Source organism: Meles meles, chromosome 8 (genome assembly GCF_922984935.1).
Source record: "Meles meles chromosome 8, mMelMel3.1 paternal haplotype, whole genome shotgun sequence".
NCBI classification, from domain to species: Eukaryota; Metazoa; Chordata; class Mammalia; order Carnivora; family Mustelidae; genus Meles; species Meles meles.
Window position 1 is genome coordinate 10,357,464 of NC_060073.1, and position 15,672 is coordinate 10,373,135.

The 15,672-nt window shown below is 50.1% G+C and overlaps 1 long non-coding RNA gene across 1 annotated transcript in view; it reads left to right on the forward strand.

The window, feature by feature from the left end:
- The first annotated feature begins 2,008 nt into the window (after nucleotides 1-2,008).
- The window catches only part of LOC123949748, a 50,389-nt gene continuing 36,725 nt past the window's right edge, over nucleotides 2,009-15,672 (forward strand). Inside the window, exon 1 of the long non-coding RNA XR_006820074.1 lies at nucleotides 2,009-2,153. This is a non-coding gene — a long non-coding RNA (uncharacterized LOC123949748). The remainder of the gene's footprint in view (nucleotides 2,154-15,672) is intronic.

Sequence of the window (15,672 nt, forward strand, 5' to 3'; positions counted from 1 at the left end):
GCTGAGGGAGAGGAGACCTGGCCTCCCTGAGGGTGGTTCTGAGGGGATGGGTGGGGGGCGGGCGACAAGCTCCCTAGGCAGGGGTCTCAGCGAAATGGCACTGAGCTGTGCTAGCAGGGGACAAGTGGGCGTGGGGGTGCCACACCAGTTCTTGCCAAAGGCACAGTGGTGAAAACACCAGATGAAACCCTCTGTCTCCTTTTTGCGGGGATGAGGTAGGAATTTGAGGTGAAGCCCCAGGTGGTGGTCGTTTACCACAGAGCACGGAAGAGGGCTCCACCAGGAACGCTGGGCGTGTGTGTGTGTGTGTGTGTGTGTGTGTGTGTGTGTGTGTGTGAGCTCCTTGTCGGTCTGCGTGATTTGTATGTCAGCATGTGTGATCTCTATGCAGTGTCGCTCTCACAGGGCCTGGAATCAACCTCTGGCCTGTCGAGGAAGAGCAGGCGGCTGGGTTTCTGCAAATTAGCTGGGAGGCAGGCGTACCTAGCACATGGGAAGGGCTTCAGCCCCTGGGCCCCGGGCCGGGTTTGGTCCCTCTGCTCTCCAGGACAGTGCAGACCCTGACCTGGGCTCCTTGGGGCTTCTCATAATGTGAGCCACACCAGGAGGCACACAATGGTTCAGAGACACCGAGCTGACTGTGAACAAGTGTGAAACCTGAAATGAGTATCAAGGCCTCCCAGCCACACCCTTCTGACCCTCTGCAGCAGCTCTGGCTCCTGGGCTCGGCCTTCCCTGGGCGCCTGGCTCCCCAGCATTCCACCCGGCCCCATCTTCCCTTGGGGGGCTCCAGGTGCTTGCATCCGCTCACCAGAACGCAAGACTGGAGGCCAGATGAAAGACCGAGGACCTTGTGACAGCTGTGACTAGGGGCACAGTGACCACCTCATAGGAGTAGGACACCGCGTTAGCATCAGCCCACCCTCCAGGCCCTCCCCCCTGCCCTCACACCCGTCTTCCTGTCTTTAGACCCTGAAAATCCCAGACCTTAAAAATTTTTTTTTCTTTTTTTTTAGAGAGAGCACACATGCGTTTGAACAGGGTGGGGAAGGGCAGAAGGAGGGAGAGGGAGAGAGAGAATCTTGAGCAGGCTCCCTGCCCAGCATGGACCCCAACTCTGAGATTACGACCTGAGCCACAATTAGGAGGCCAACGCTTAACCCACTAAGCCACCCAGGCACCCCGGAATCCCAGACAAATTCATTCACTCATTCATTCATTCAACAGAATTTTGCCCCATGTTAACCGCCAGGGATGCCGAGATGAAGGAGACAGACATGGGCCCCATTCTGCTTACACTCCGAGGATTCCTCTGGATGATTTTTCTTTTACAGTCTCAGTGTTCAGTCAGTGTGTATTGGTCACACGAGCCCCACGTGGCAAGTGGCCCTTCACGGCCCGGTTCACACTTGGTTTAGAGAGCTGTGCTGTGAAAGGGAGAAGGCATTTTACCGAGCACCTCGGTGAGCCCTGGGTGTGGCCTCTTTTATTTTTCCCAACCATCTCGGGCAGGGGGCGGTTTTCCATGTCCATGAAGACACTGACGCTCAGAGAGCAATGCACTTGGCCTCCGGAGGCCAAAGCTAAGGTTTGAACACAGGTTACTCCCTCTCCCTGCCACTCCCCCCGCCCCCACAGACCCAAAGCAAAGAAAACAAACGAAAATTTGGCTTTTTATGTGATGGCAAGTCTTTCTCACCAGCAAAGGTGGGGTTTCCAATCCTTTCTTTTCGTCTTTGGAAAACTGAAGGCAGCTCAGGGCCTGGGGGCTTGGTCCCTGCCCCATCCCACTGGAAGGGCACCTCCATCCAGGCCTTCCCCACTCCCCGGACCTGGTAGGCTCCCTCCTTGGCCTCATCCAACCCTTCCTCCGGGTCCCATCCTCCTGGAGTCACCCCTCCCCCCTCCAGGCCCGCTGTCCCCAGCTCAGACCCCGGATCCAGGCCGGAGTTTCCTGTTCTCATCACCACACTTTCCATGACACAAGAGGAAGTCAGCAGGGCCGGGGTTGGGTTTTCCAAGCAGCCCAGCAGCCATGGGGCCAGAGGTGGGGGGCAGGGAGGGGGGTGAGCCACCCCCAGGGCCCGGGCCTCAGTACCTCCTCGGCCTCTGCGAGAAAGGAACCTTCCTGCGCTGCCCTGGGCCCACACCAGGTAACCCCCGGATGTGTGTTCGTCTGTCCACTGGTCAGTCAGCCCCTCTGGGCTCTGTGACTCCCCAGCATCCCCAGAAGTTGCCCTCTTGCCAGCGCTAAGGGGCCACGGGGACAGATGCAGGGGGAAGGGGAGGAGTTGAGCACTGGGAGGCAGGGAGGAGGGGACGGAGGCCCAGAAATGTGACTGGTGCCTAGTAGGTCCTCAGTGTTTGTCGAATGAATGAATGAATCTGGGGGATGGTCTGGTGGCCGGAGGAGAGGCCTCTGCTCTGTGAGTGTTTGTTAAATGACTCAGTGACCTGAATCCTTGAGAACCTTGGAGAGGGGGGCCCCGCTGCGGGGAGCAAGCTTTGCTGAAGCACCCCGCCCCCCTCCATATCAGGAAGTGCATCCTTCCCCCAGCTGGGTTCCCGCTCAATCAGATCATTGGTGGGGGTGGGCTGGGGGGAGGAGGGAGAACGTGGGACAGGAGAGGATCGGATTCTGGTTCTGGATGGACAGCTGAGGGGCACGCAGGCGTGGTGGAGGGGCTCTGGCCCGGGCAGACACCTGCGCGTGGACCCCAGCTCTGCCCCCAGATGGCCAGGTGGATACTCAGGGCCTCAGATGACTTGTCTGCAAAATATAGGGTTGGATGATCCTGAGGCCCGTTCTCTTACTGTAGGAGCCCTCTGGGGTTGCGTCCGTCCGTTCTCTGTTCTGGGACCTGAAGGGTCTGACTCTTTTCTCTTGTGTGAGACGGGGTCAAGTGCTGGGCTTTCTGCAAAGGGCGGAGGGCTGAGGACGGGAGATTGTGCAGATAGGGGTGTGCTGGTTCTGTGAGGTGGCTCGGTGTGTGCATTTCCCCCTGTCCCAGGTAGGTGGGGCTGCCCTCAAGGCCCTGTCCAGCCCGCAGGGACAGGTCAGGGCGCCTTTCCCCCAGTCTTTTTTTTTTTTTTCTTTGAGATTTTATTCGTTTATTTGTCAGAGAGAGAGAGAGAGAGAAAGTGCTGTGGGTGAGCTCACAAAGCAGCAGGGGGGACAGTAGGCAGAGGGGGAAGCAGGCTCCCCACTGAGCAGGGAGTCTGATGTGGGGCTCCATCCCAGGACCCGGGGACTGTGACCTGGGCCAAAGGCAGATGCTCAACCGACCCCACATCTCTCCCAGCCCCTCCTGGGAGCCCGGGTGTGTTCTCTGTGCCCTCACACCCCGGTGGTGAAATCTTGGGGCTATGCCTTAAGCAAGTTCCCGAGACTCCTTGTCTGTAAATCGTGATGTTTTGAAGATGAAGCAGAATAAAACGTGTAAAGAGCAAAATGCACTCCTGACGCCTAAGAAGGCTTCTGGGAACCTTACTTATATTCTGGTGAACATTTGGGCAGGGAGTAGAGGGGTTTGGGGGATCTGGAAGCTGGCTTTCCCCTCTGACTAGGTGACCTTGGGCAGGTTGTTTTCCCTTTTGGAGACTTCCTTTGTAAGATGGAGTAGGGAACGAGCCCCGGTTCCCATGATAATGACAGGGAGGATGTGTAAACCCTGGTGCACGCCCCTGAGTGTGAGGGCCCGTCAGCTGAGGTCTACACCAGCCAGCCCCACAACCTCTTCACACTTCCTCACTGGGGCTGTGTGCATGGAGGCCCAGCAGATGCCCTTGAACGGACTGACCGGGGCTTTTACCCCGGCCCCCGCCCCACACTCCCGGACCTGCAGCAGGCCTCCCCACGGCGGGTGTGTAAGAAACACGTCCCCAGCCCCTGGCCCACGGTGGGTGTGAATCACATATGTCAAGGACTTAGTGTTCACGGTTTCTCTTCCGTTGCTCCTGAAAGTAAGACTGGACTTGTTACACCGTGGGGCATGAGTTCGGAGTGAGAAAATAAGGCCACCTAGCAGAGAGAGTAGGACAAGTGTTAGCCAAGTCCATTTTTCAGATGAAGTAATTGAGGATCAGAGAGGCACGGTGAATTCCCCAAGGCACACCGCCCACTGGCAATGAGGTTTGGCCTGGACCCCCAGGTCTCCTGGGCTGTGGGCCATCCTTCCAGGGCACAGCCTCTCTGGCATCTTGGGCTGGGACCTCCCCTGGCCTTGGAGGGTCCCACTGTGTTACAGTAGATTGTGGGGGACCAACAGGCTAGTTGTGTGTCCTTGGCGCACAGCCTCTGCCCTCAGACACTCCCTTCCGATGGAGCATGGAGGAGGAGATAGGTCCAATCCAGCCTCTGGGAAAGTCAAGGAAGGCTTCCTGGAGGGAGTGACATCCAGAATGAGGCCTGAAGGGCAAGTCGGAGTTTGCCAGTTTGGCAAAGGGATGTTTTCCAGGCTGAGGGCAAAGGCTTCTGGGTCATGTTAGCACAATAACTGTGTAACTACAAATGAGAAGAATTGAGAATTTGGGGGGCCTGGAGGGTCAGTCCTGACTCAGTCCCTCACTGGCTCTGTGTCTGGGGTGGACTGTTTCCCCCAGGCCTCAATTTATTTATGAAATAAAGGGGCTGCACCAGATGGTCCCCAAGACTTCTTAATCTGTGAGTTAAGACTGGAGATCTTATTTCAAGGAATCTAAAAAATTGATACAGCCTTTTTTTTGGGAAAGAGTATGCAAAGCCACAACATTGTAAAAACCCCAAACCCTCATACACAGTGTTACTTTTAGAAAGCTCTCCTTTTCTCTCCCCCTGGGGGGAAGGCAATATACATAAGAGGGTTTAGGTCACTTAGGGATAATGAAAACAGGGGAAAACAGGGCAGAGGGCAAGTACATTTCTTCCAAGTCCACTCTGGAGTAGGATGAAGCCATCAGGGAAGAGGACGTAGATCACAGTGTACCCACTCGGAGAAACCGTCCTTCTGCTTGGGAAAAGGCTCACAATGTGCAAACTGCAATCTTACTTTCATAAAGTAAAAATACAAGTGACCTGAACATCTAGACAAAATGTTTCTGTATGGACAGGAAAATGTTTTGTAGGATATTTATCCGAATTATGGTAACGGGAATTAATGGTCGGGGACGGGATTCGGTAGAGGTGGGGGAAAGGCTGGGCTGGGCTTTCGTTTTTATTTTATGCACTTCTGTATTGTTTAGCTGTTTTCAAAGAATGTATATTACGATTTTATGACAAATTAAAAAAATAATGTAAAAGGGATTTGCAGAAAAGTTTTTAAAGAACCAAGTCCCATGTGTGGTTATGTATCACATATCACATTTTAATATCATTTTCTGTTTTTCTTAAGAATAAAAATGTGTGCTTATTGAGAAAAATCAGCAAGTAAATAGAGTATAAAGAAAAAAATAAAACCACCTGAAATTTTACTGTTCAATACGACCACTGTTAATGTACTAGAGCATAGATTTATATTACTCTGTCTGTTTATAATTATAATAAATATACTTTGCTTTAAGATTAGTGTCACAGGGGCGCCTGGGTGGCTCAGTGGGTTAAGCCGCTGCCTTCGGCTCGGGTCATGATCTCGGGGTCCTGGAATCGAGTCCCGCATCTGGGCTCTCTGCTCAGCGGGGAGCCTGCTTCTCTCTCTCTCTCTCTGTGCCTGCCTCTCTATCTACTTGTGATCTCTCTCTGTCAAATAAATAAATAAAATCTTAAAAAAAAAGATTAGTATCACATATATGATGAAAGTTTATATATAAGATATGTATATAGGTATATTTTAAGATATATATATATAAAATATATATATGTACACAAGCATATTATATATTTGTAACCTGCTTTTTTCTCTTACAGTGTATTTTGAATGTCTTCTCATGTCATATACTTATATACCCTGATTTTTAAAAATGTTCTGTAATAGCCGACGCATAAAAGTCCTGATGCTTGTTTAACGAATCCCTGTGGACTGGACATTTGTGTTGTTTACTTTTTTTCTACTATTAAAAATAAATCCATGATGAATATTTCTGCACAAGCATCTTTATTTTTTTCAAAGATTTTATTAATTTATTTGACAGAGAGAGATCACAAGTAGGCAGAGAGGCAGGCAGGTAGGGGGGAAGCAGGCTCCCCACTGAGCAAAGAACCCGATGTGGGGCTCAATCCCAGGACCCCGGGATCACGACCTGAGCTGAAAGCAGAGGTTTTAACCCACTGAGCCACCCAGGCGCCCCGAACAAGCATCTTTAAAAAATATCCTTCCTTCCTTCCTTTAAGTAGAATTATTTGAATCAAAGATTATAGCCATTTTATTTTATTTATTTAACTTTATTTAAATTCCATTAATTCACATATCGCACTTTATTAGTTTCAAAGCTGGAAGTTAGTGGTTCATCAGTTGCATACAATGCCCAGTGTTCATTACATCACGTGCCCTCCTTAATGCCCATCCCCCACCCGCCTCTCCTCCAGCAACCCTGTGTGTTTCCTAGAGTTAAGAGTCTCTTCCTCTCTGACTTCATCTTGTTTTACTTTTCCCTCCCTTTGATTATGGCCATTTTAAGTACCAAAAGCCTTCATATAAAATTGAGTTAGTGACCCCCTTCACCCCCAGCTTAGTTCTAATAAATGCTCATTGACTGCATTAATTAACAAGAGGCGCACCCAGATAGGTAGACAAGCACTTTCAGGAGTAGGGTTTTCCTGATCTGCATGTGGGTGCTCTGGGTACCTCCTGACGGTCAGTGTAGGAAGGGCCCAGGCACACCCCAGAGGATGAATGTTAAATAATATTGGCACATTTTTGATGATTTACTGAATGTTCAGAGCGCTCCTATGATGAGTCCTGTGTATCTAATGATCTGAGCCCATCCGGTGGGAGGTTGGGAGGGCTGGCCATGTTGTAGGGATGAGGAGAGTGAAGCTCTGAGGGATGAGGGGTCAGGCCCAGGTGCAGTCAGCCTTGGCCTGCAGGAAGAGACAGGCCAACACAGGCCTCTGGAGAGAGACTGGCTCTGGCCTGGCACAGAGGGTGGGAGGGTACAGCCTAGTGTTCTCTGTCCAGTGTGTACCCACATGGAGCCCTTACCTGGATGTCCATCTGAGCAGTCCCAGAACTGTCCTGAGTTCTTTAAGCTCTGCTGAGGTCAGGGCCAAGTTGAGTTGGCCTCATGAGATGGATAGAAGCAAGTATTTACTGATTCTGTGTGTGGTGATAACGATGATGGTGACAGTGATGATGATGATGGTGGTAATGGTGTTGATAACAATGATGACAATGGTGAAGATGATGAAGGTCGTAATGTTGGTGATGCTGGTGATGACGGTGATGGAATTGGTGATGTTGGTGATGATGGTGATAGAGTTGGTGATGCTGGTGATGATGATGGTAATGACGGTGATGAGGTGGGTGATGATGATGGTGATAATGTTGGTAATGTTGGTGATGATGGTGAAGATGTTGGTGATGATGGTGATGATGATGATGATGGGGGTGATGATGATGGTGATGACGATGAAGATGTTGGTGATGATGGCGATGGAGCTGTGATGTTGGTCATGATGGTGAAGATGTTGGTGATGATGATGGTGATGATGATGAAGATGTTGGTGATGATGGGGATGGTGTTGGTGATGTTGGTCATGATGGTGATGATGGTGGGAATGATGGTTACCACCTGCTAAGGGCCCTCACGGTGCTAGGAGCTCTGAGTAACCCATTATCTTGGTTCTTCCCAGTGTGACTATACAGCCATCACTGAACCGGAGGATAATTTGAGGTGGCCCACAGATGACCATTTTTATCTTAATAATTATGTGTTTAACATATGTCACTTGAATATATTAGAAGGTAGATAATTACCATACCAAATGCATGATTTTTGAGAGCAATATAAACTTTCATTTTTACGTTATTTAGCAAACACTGCTGAGTTGAGTTAAAGGGAAAATACTAATACTTGGTGCTGGGATAAGGTCAATATGAAGGTGGAATTTAAGTAGTTGACATTTAGGACCACTAGAGGCAGAGACCACTGTTATCCCCATTTTGCAGAAGTCAGAGTGGAGAGAGTTTCACTGGCTGGAGGTCACACAATATGCAAATACTGGAGCTGGGTCTTGGCCCCTGATGCCAAATTCAGAAAATATTTTATTTAAATAAAGGAGACACACAGAAAAGGGCATGTATAGCTTCCGTGACTTCACAAATCAGACAAAGCCATGTAACCAGCCCCCAGAAGCCCCCCTCCTGGGCATCCTCGCAGCCTCTCACCACCAGCTCACCAGGTAGCCACCAGCCGGACTTCCATCATTGCAGATTGCTTTTGCCCATTCTTGAACTTTGTCTAACTTTGTCTAACACAGTTTGTACTTTTTCTTGCCTCTGGTGTTATTTTAGGCAACACCGTGCCAGAAGATTCATCCGTGTTATGGCATAGGGCGGGGGCTGGGTCTTCTTCCTTGCCATATAATATTCCACGGCCTGCTGCGGTCACAATTTTACCCCTTCTCCCGCGACGGTCACTGGGGTTGTGCAAAGTGTGAAGCTGTCCTGCCCCACCCAGATACCTGCACACCACACAGTATACAGGACTTTCTCCAAGGAGCCAGAGACCAAGCAGGGTGTGAAACACACAAACCCACAATTATAGAACCGGTGCTTTCCGCAGTGCAAGCTGGCCTTGAGGTGGCCAGCGTGGTGAGTGGTTGGGACCATCATACTGCTTGTCTTGTGGCATTGTACTTTATAAAGCGCTTTTCCCAGCAGCGCCGCTCAGCCCTGTCTGGTGGCGGGTGTTTTGTCCCCGGGCTATAAATGAGGAAGGGGAGGCCAAACGAAGTGACTCCACCAGCACGTGGGGAAAAGGAAACAGAGCCCAGACCTGAGCTCAGATCTCCTGCCCCTATATCCTTGGCTATCTGTACCTCCTTCCAGAGGCCTGGTACATCTCAGTAGGGGGGTGCTTACGAGGCCATGGAGACCCCTGTGGCCTGCAGGGGAGAGGGTTCCAACTGCTTTCTGAGAAGGACCTAAAACTAAACCGAGCCCCTGGCTTTTTGGAGTGAGAAGCTACCTTCCTTTGAGCCTGACTTCATTTCATTTGCAAAATGGGGGGGGTGTCCGTGCCCCCTCCCCAGGAGGGCTGTGGTCACCAGGACCGACAACGCCTACCTGCCGCCCTCACTGAGTAGAGCCGTGAACTTTCACATTCGTTGTTGTCGGATCTCATAACCACCCTAGGAGGAAGGCAGCGCACGTCGCATTTGCCCTGTATTTGAGAGGGGTAAAGTGACTGGCCCATAGTCACAGGGTCCCGGAAGGAGCCAACAGGGACTCAGGGCCCAGGGGGATACTCCCTTCTCTGCTATATTGGGCCTTGTCCTCTAGGGGAGCCCTGCTTTTAGGACCTAGCCCACACCAAGGCTTGGGGCCTGAAACACAGTGACGTGGGGCCCCAGCGAGGTTGGGGGGATGCCTCGGGACACAGCATAAGAAGGATCCGGCCAGGTGAGAGCCCAAGGCTCCTGCATCCCACCACCTGCAGGATGGGGCCCGGGTGGAAAGCCTGGGGCATGAGGGTCAACAGAGAACCCCAAGACAGATTGAGTCTAGGGTGGCCTGCCTGATGGGGATAGGGCTTCTAGAGCCCCTTTTTTATTACCTAGAAAGCTCTGCCTGCTGAGTACACTCAGTAAGATGAGAAAAAGAAAAGTATTTTCTGGATTGTCATGAGGATTAAATGAGGCAAGGCCCAGACCGGCTCCTGGCCCTGAGTACTCCCCCACCTGGCCCAGCCCGCTAAGGAGGGCAGCTCAGGGCGGGCATGCGCACGGCTGCCCTCTGTGCCCCCGTGAGGTTGGACTGATCGATGTGAGGGGCGGGCCTAGGCGCCTGACTAGCTAGACAGGCTCTGGGGAGGAAGGGCTGGGCTCAGTGCTGGGGCAGTGCACCCAGGGGTGAGGTCTGGGCGGTGCGTGGGAAGGAGTGTGGGGGGCGGAAGGAAGCTGGAGCTGGTCCTGCCCCCACTTCTCCCCTCTGAAAGTCCCCACTTTCAGCCAGGCCTGGGGCCAAGGCTTCATCCCCCAGGAAGCCCTCCTTGGTTTCCCTTCTGCAGCGAGGCGTGGCCTGCCTCATCCCCCTCTATCTTCTCTTCTCCTCTGGGCTCCCTTCCGACTTCCCCTCTCTGATGAAGGGGTTGGAAAGAAAAGCCAAACGTCTACAATTCTGTGAGCCCGAGAGCTCACCCCTTCCCAGGCTCTGCTAAACGCAGGGTCAGTGTGGCCGCAGGATGGACTGCGGGGTTCTGGGTCAAATCTGGATCCTGGCTGGTAGAGAGAAGGGCAGATTTAAAACACGAATGAGGATTTTTCTCAAGGGGTCCTTTGTCAGCTGCGTGTCCTCCCGTGCCTGGTGCCTGGGTCCCTGAAGAGGGAGACTGTAGGCTGGGGGTGGGAGTTGGGAAGGGGGGTGTCAGGGAGCAGAGGGGCTTCCCCATCATGTCGAGGTCCAGAATAGGGTAGGGCACAGGGCTGCCATCTCTGCAGGTGGGGTCTTTCAGCCCGAGCTTTTGGGGATCGGGTTACCCACTGATTTCTAGATGTAAGTGAATCTAAAGGGGGGTTCTTGGTGGCCAATTGAGGAACCCCCTTTTTCTGCCCCAGGATTTGGGGGTCCTGGGAGGGGGATGAACCAGTCTGGGCAGTCAGGGCTCAGAGCTGGAGATGAAGCTCTCAGCTTTGCACCTCACAGAGAGCTTCCCAGCCTCCAGCCTGGGGGGGGAGGGGTGCGCCCCAGGCTGGGGAGATTGTCTAGGGTGCCCCGAGCCCAGGCTGGGCGGGGGTCCTGACCACGGGGTCCACGTTTGCGCTTCAGGGTTCCACGAGCTGCCCAATGTCATGGGTGTTATTCGTGTGTAGTTTTTTGGTTTTTTTTTCCTGGGGAAAGGACCATCCCTTGAGCCTTTGTGCCCCCCTTGCACCTCATGGGGTCCCAGTGCCTCTGGTGCAGGACCAGGCGCGCACTATGGAAGTGTGGTTTTGTGCTCTGTTGGTTTGCAGGGTTTTGCTGCAGACCATGTGCCTTCTCCCCACTTGGCAAACCACTGCGGGGGGGGCTCAGACTTCGTGCTTTTTGTCTCTATTGCCGGGCTCTGTGGGCATCGATTGTTCTGCCCCAGATTACGGCTCAGCTCGCTTACACTTCCGTCCCCTCCCTGAATCCGGCCCCGAAGAGCCTTTAGCACTGTTTTGGGCCTGGAAGTGAAATGAACCCGGGTGCACAGAGAAGGAAACTGAGGCCCCTACAGTCAGGTGGCCAGCACAGGTGGCCCCCCCCTGTCTGGAATGGTGGCTGGGACTTCCTCTTCTGAGTCCCGGGTCCTTTCGTTCCAACATTTCCCAACCTCTCTGCCTTCCACGTCGCCATGGCAACAAGAGACCTGGGGCCGAGGGAGTTCGTATTTACTAGTACTTTCCACCCATTTGCTGCTCACCACAGCTCTGCAAGCAGCCCGGGATCTTGTCTCTGCTTTGTGGTCCCTGCCCAGTGTGGATGGATCCATAACCAGGCTTCAGTCCTGTTGTCTGGCCCGTGAGCCCCTGAGAGTCCCACAAAACCCAGCTGCTGCCTTGCATTTTTGTGACCTCCTCCTGCACCAGCACGGGCTTCTCACACGCCCAAGGCAGCCCACTTGTTTCAAGTAAAATTCTACCTTCAGTGCCTCAGCAGCGTGCAGACTGAGCAGGTCCGCTGCTGAGCTCAGCGCTCCTGGTCGACAAACAACCTTCCCCTACTTTGTCCGATGCCCTGTGGGATCTGGGGGAGCTCGGGGATCGGGGATCGGGAGCTCGAATCATACAACAGAGCTTTGCCTGGTAGAGATGGGAGTGCCAAACCCCATAGGGGGAGAAGGGGCTCATGACCCTTCCCATTGTGGCCCTTTTGGAAGTTAAAAGGTGGGGAGGGGTTGTTGTTTTTTGGTTTTGTTTTTTTGCTTCTCTGCAACCTGTGGGTTTGGCCAGGCTTGGAATGACTGGGCTGAGCTTTGGAGGGGTCCCGGGGGCCAGGTAGGGACAGTCACTCCCAGGTGCTCAGGGGAACAACGCTAAGGGACAGAAATGGAATCATCTCTTATCGGCTCCATGGACCCTGATACATACAATCCTTTCCTACTCGCTCCCGTGGTAAAAAAAACTCACAGACGTCTCATGGGGAACTGGGAGATAAAAAAGGGACCCTTCCCAGTCCCAGTTAGCGGGCCTCATCTCCTGGGTGTGTTTACAGCTGTGCTGTGTTCCAGGGTCGATGGGAGGACGGGGTCCAGCCCCCGCCTCGGGCCCAGCAACCCCTGTGACCTGTCCTCCTAACACTCAGCGCCACCCCCTCAGCTCCTGTCTGTCTGACTCAGTTTCCTTCCCCAGTTGGTGTCAGGGAGCCTGCTTTTCTTTTTAATTACCTTTGTGTGTGTGTGTGTGTGTGTGTATGTGATAAGAAAAATTAAGACCTATTCAGTAGACACATGGAATGCACGGAAAACAAATTTAAATCACCTCCCTGAACCCCATCACCCAGAGACACAGGCTTAAATCTGACCTCCCCAGCACCGTCAGTTAAACTTAACGTATTTCAGCATCAGCTCTTTGTTTTACAAGCATTTTTATTATTGTAAAGTTTGCACGCTCACTGAGGAAAATTGGGGAAGCATGGAAAACGGAGATTTTCTTGTTTCTTTAGCAAAGAAAGGAAACTCAAAATCCCGCGACCCTGACGTGATCGCTACATTTGGAATTGCTCCTCGTCAGCTTTTCGAACATTTTTTAGAGCGTATGCCAAAATCGCATGTTTCCGCAGTTGCAAGGGTGTTATATAAAGGATTCTGGGTCCTGGTCCGTCCTGCAGTAGTGTGAATAACCATTTCCCATGTTAATAAAAATAGCGACTTGTACGCTCTATTGTGTGCTGATGTTGCCCAGCCCTTTGCAGGCAGCGGCTCGCTTAGTGTTCTCGTGACCTTTTGAGACAGGGGCTGTTGTTCATTTCAGAGGAGGAAACTGAGGTGACCTTGTCTGAGGCTGGAGAGCTAGCTAGCTCTCCTGCCCCGAGGTCCGTGTTCTCAATCACTCCATTATGTCTCCTCCTCTGATTTTTTTTTTTTTTTAAGATTTATTTACTTGACAGAGAGAGAGATCACAAGTAGGCAGAGAGGCAGGCAGAGAGAGAGGGAGGGAAGCAGGCTCCCTGCTGAGCAGAGAGCCCAATGCGATGGGGGGCTCAATCCCAGGACCCTGGGATCATGACCTGAGCTGAAGGCAGAGGCTTTAACCCACTGAGCCACCCAGGCGCCCTGTTCCTCTGAATTTTTAATAAGGTTTCTAGTTCCATAGAAAAGCAGCACATGATCATCATTAACAATTCAGAAATTTCTGAACAACATAAAAATATGCAGGACCCCATTGCACTGTGATGTTTATTTCTGACCTCTGTCAGCGTTTTGTGCGTATATCATCCCCGTACGTTTAGAGTCTATATTATCCTAGCTGACTAGTTTTGAATGTTTTTTTTTAAGATAATAGCATTTATTCTTCCAAATTCAAAACGAAGCTAGTGTCTTTTTAACCTGAAATTCTTTTTTTTAAAATTTTTTATTTATTTCTTATTTGAATGTTTTTTTTAAAAAAATCTTGTATATTAAGTAGTTCCCGAGTCATCAGATCCTCTCAGAAAAAGCTGATTTTTATTGGTGATTGATCAGTTCATTGAGTGGGGGTTCATTCAGTGGGTGTAATCATTTCCCAGGGGCTGGGCTTTTAGGTGGGGTTCTTTTTCTGAATTTTTATAGCGCCCAGAGATAATTAACTTGCTGCATAAAACTGTGCTGTATTTCCTTTTTTTTTTTTTTTTTTTTCTAGGATATATTTCCAGGAACTCAATTACCAGGCCGAGGGGTTTTGTTGCTCTTAGTTTCTATGCCCAATTATTTTACAAATGGTTGGTAACTCTGTTCTTGAATTAGCAGTGTTCACTTTACTCCTGAATAGATGGATATAAACTATGTCTTTTGTTTAATTGGCATTCCTTTTATTCCTAATGAAGTTGAATTTTTAAATGTGCTTTTTAGCCGCTTGTATATTTTCTTTTGTGAATTGTCCAAGCGCTTTGCAATCAAACTTTTTTTTTTTTTTTAAAGATTTTATTTATTTACCTGACAGACAGAGATCACCAGTAGGCAGAGAGGCAGGCAGAGAGAGAGGAAGGGAAGCAGGCTCCCCGCTGGGCAGAGAGCCCCATGCGGGGCCCGATCCCAGGACCCTGGGACCATGACCTGAACTGAAGGCAGAGGCTTTAACCCACTGAGCCACCCAGGCACTCTTGCAATCAAACTTTTAAGGAGGATAGGAATGATCTGTATCTATGGCGTCCAATAGGGTAGCCACTAGCCAAATGTGGTTATTGAGACTTGAGATGTGGCCAGCTTGACTGAGAAACTGAATTTTCAATTTAACTTAGTCTAAACATAGATTTAATTTAGTTTAAGGATTTAATTTAAATCTAAATTTATAACTATAAATTTAAATGACCACTTGTGGCTGTTGGCTCCCATATTGGATAGCACAGGTCTAAACCTTTCCCCAATTATATTCTGCAGTCTCAGTGGGTGTTTTGTATTGGTTTGTATGTGCTCTTTATATAATACAGCCCTTAATCTTACATTACAGCTATTAATCTCTTATTGTATTTGTTGCAGATAATTTCCCCAGGTTGCTACTTGACCTTTACTTTTGTGTTCATGTTGTTTACAGAGTATCAAAATTAGGTAACCAGATCTCGTGATCTTCTCTTTTGTGGTTTCTCCCATCGCTTTAGGCTTAGAAAGTCCTCCCCCTCACAAAGGTTTGATAAATTCTCTCATCAAGTTTATTCGAGTCTTTCTGTGATTTTTTTTCCCCTTTAGTTCTTTAATCCACCCAGAATAATTTTGCTGTGTGTTATGTGGTATGGCATGGCTTAGTCATCTCTGCACCCAGGGTAGAATATATGTTCAATACATTTTATCTCAGATGGGACGCTTTGGTGCCTGTGGGTTAGGTTGGGTGGGGGGTAGTAGGTAAGCCGGGTGAAATTGAATAGTGAATAAAATACCACTACTTAAAACATCGATATGTTTTTAAATTTTGATGTTTGTGAAAGTATTAATGAATAAGAAAATGCCTCTGATACAGTGTTATTTTCCAGGAAAGATAAAAATCATACCTACAATGGACTATCAACTCCGTTTTATTTATTTATTTTTTAAAGATTTTATTTATTTGACAGACAGAGATCACAAGTAGGCAGAGAAGCAGGCGGGGGGCGGGGGAAGCAGGCTCCCTGCTGAGTGGAGAAGCTGATGTGGGGCTTTATCCCAGGACCCTGGGATCATGACCTGAGCTGAAGGCAGAGGCTTTAACCCACTGAGCCACCCAGGTGCCCCATCAACTCAGTTTTAAGAAGGTGGTGAAAATATTGGAAGAAATGCTCCAAAATATTAATAGTAATTACTGGTGGTCGGTATTTTTTTTTCTTCCTGCTTCTTAGCATTTCTATACCAAGTACTGACTCCAGTATATGAACGATCAGAAATGTTAAGTGTTAAATACACCACAGT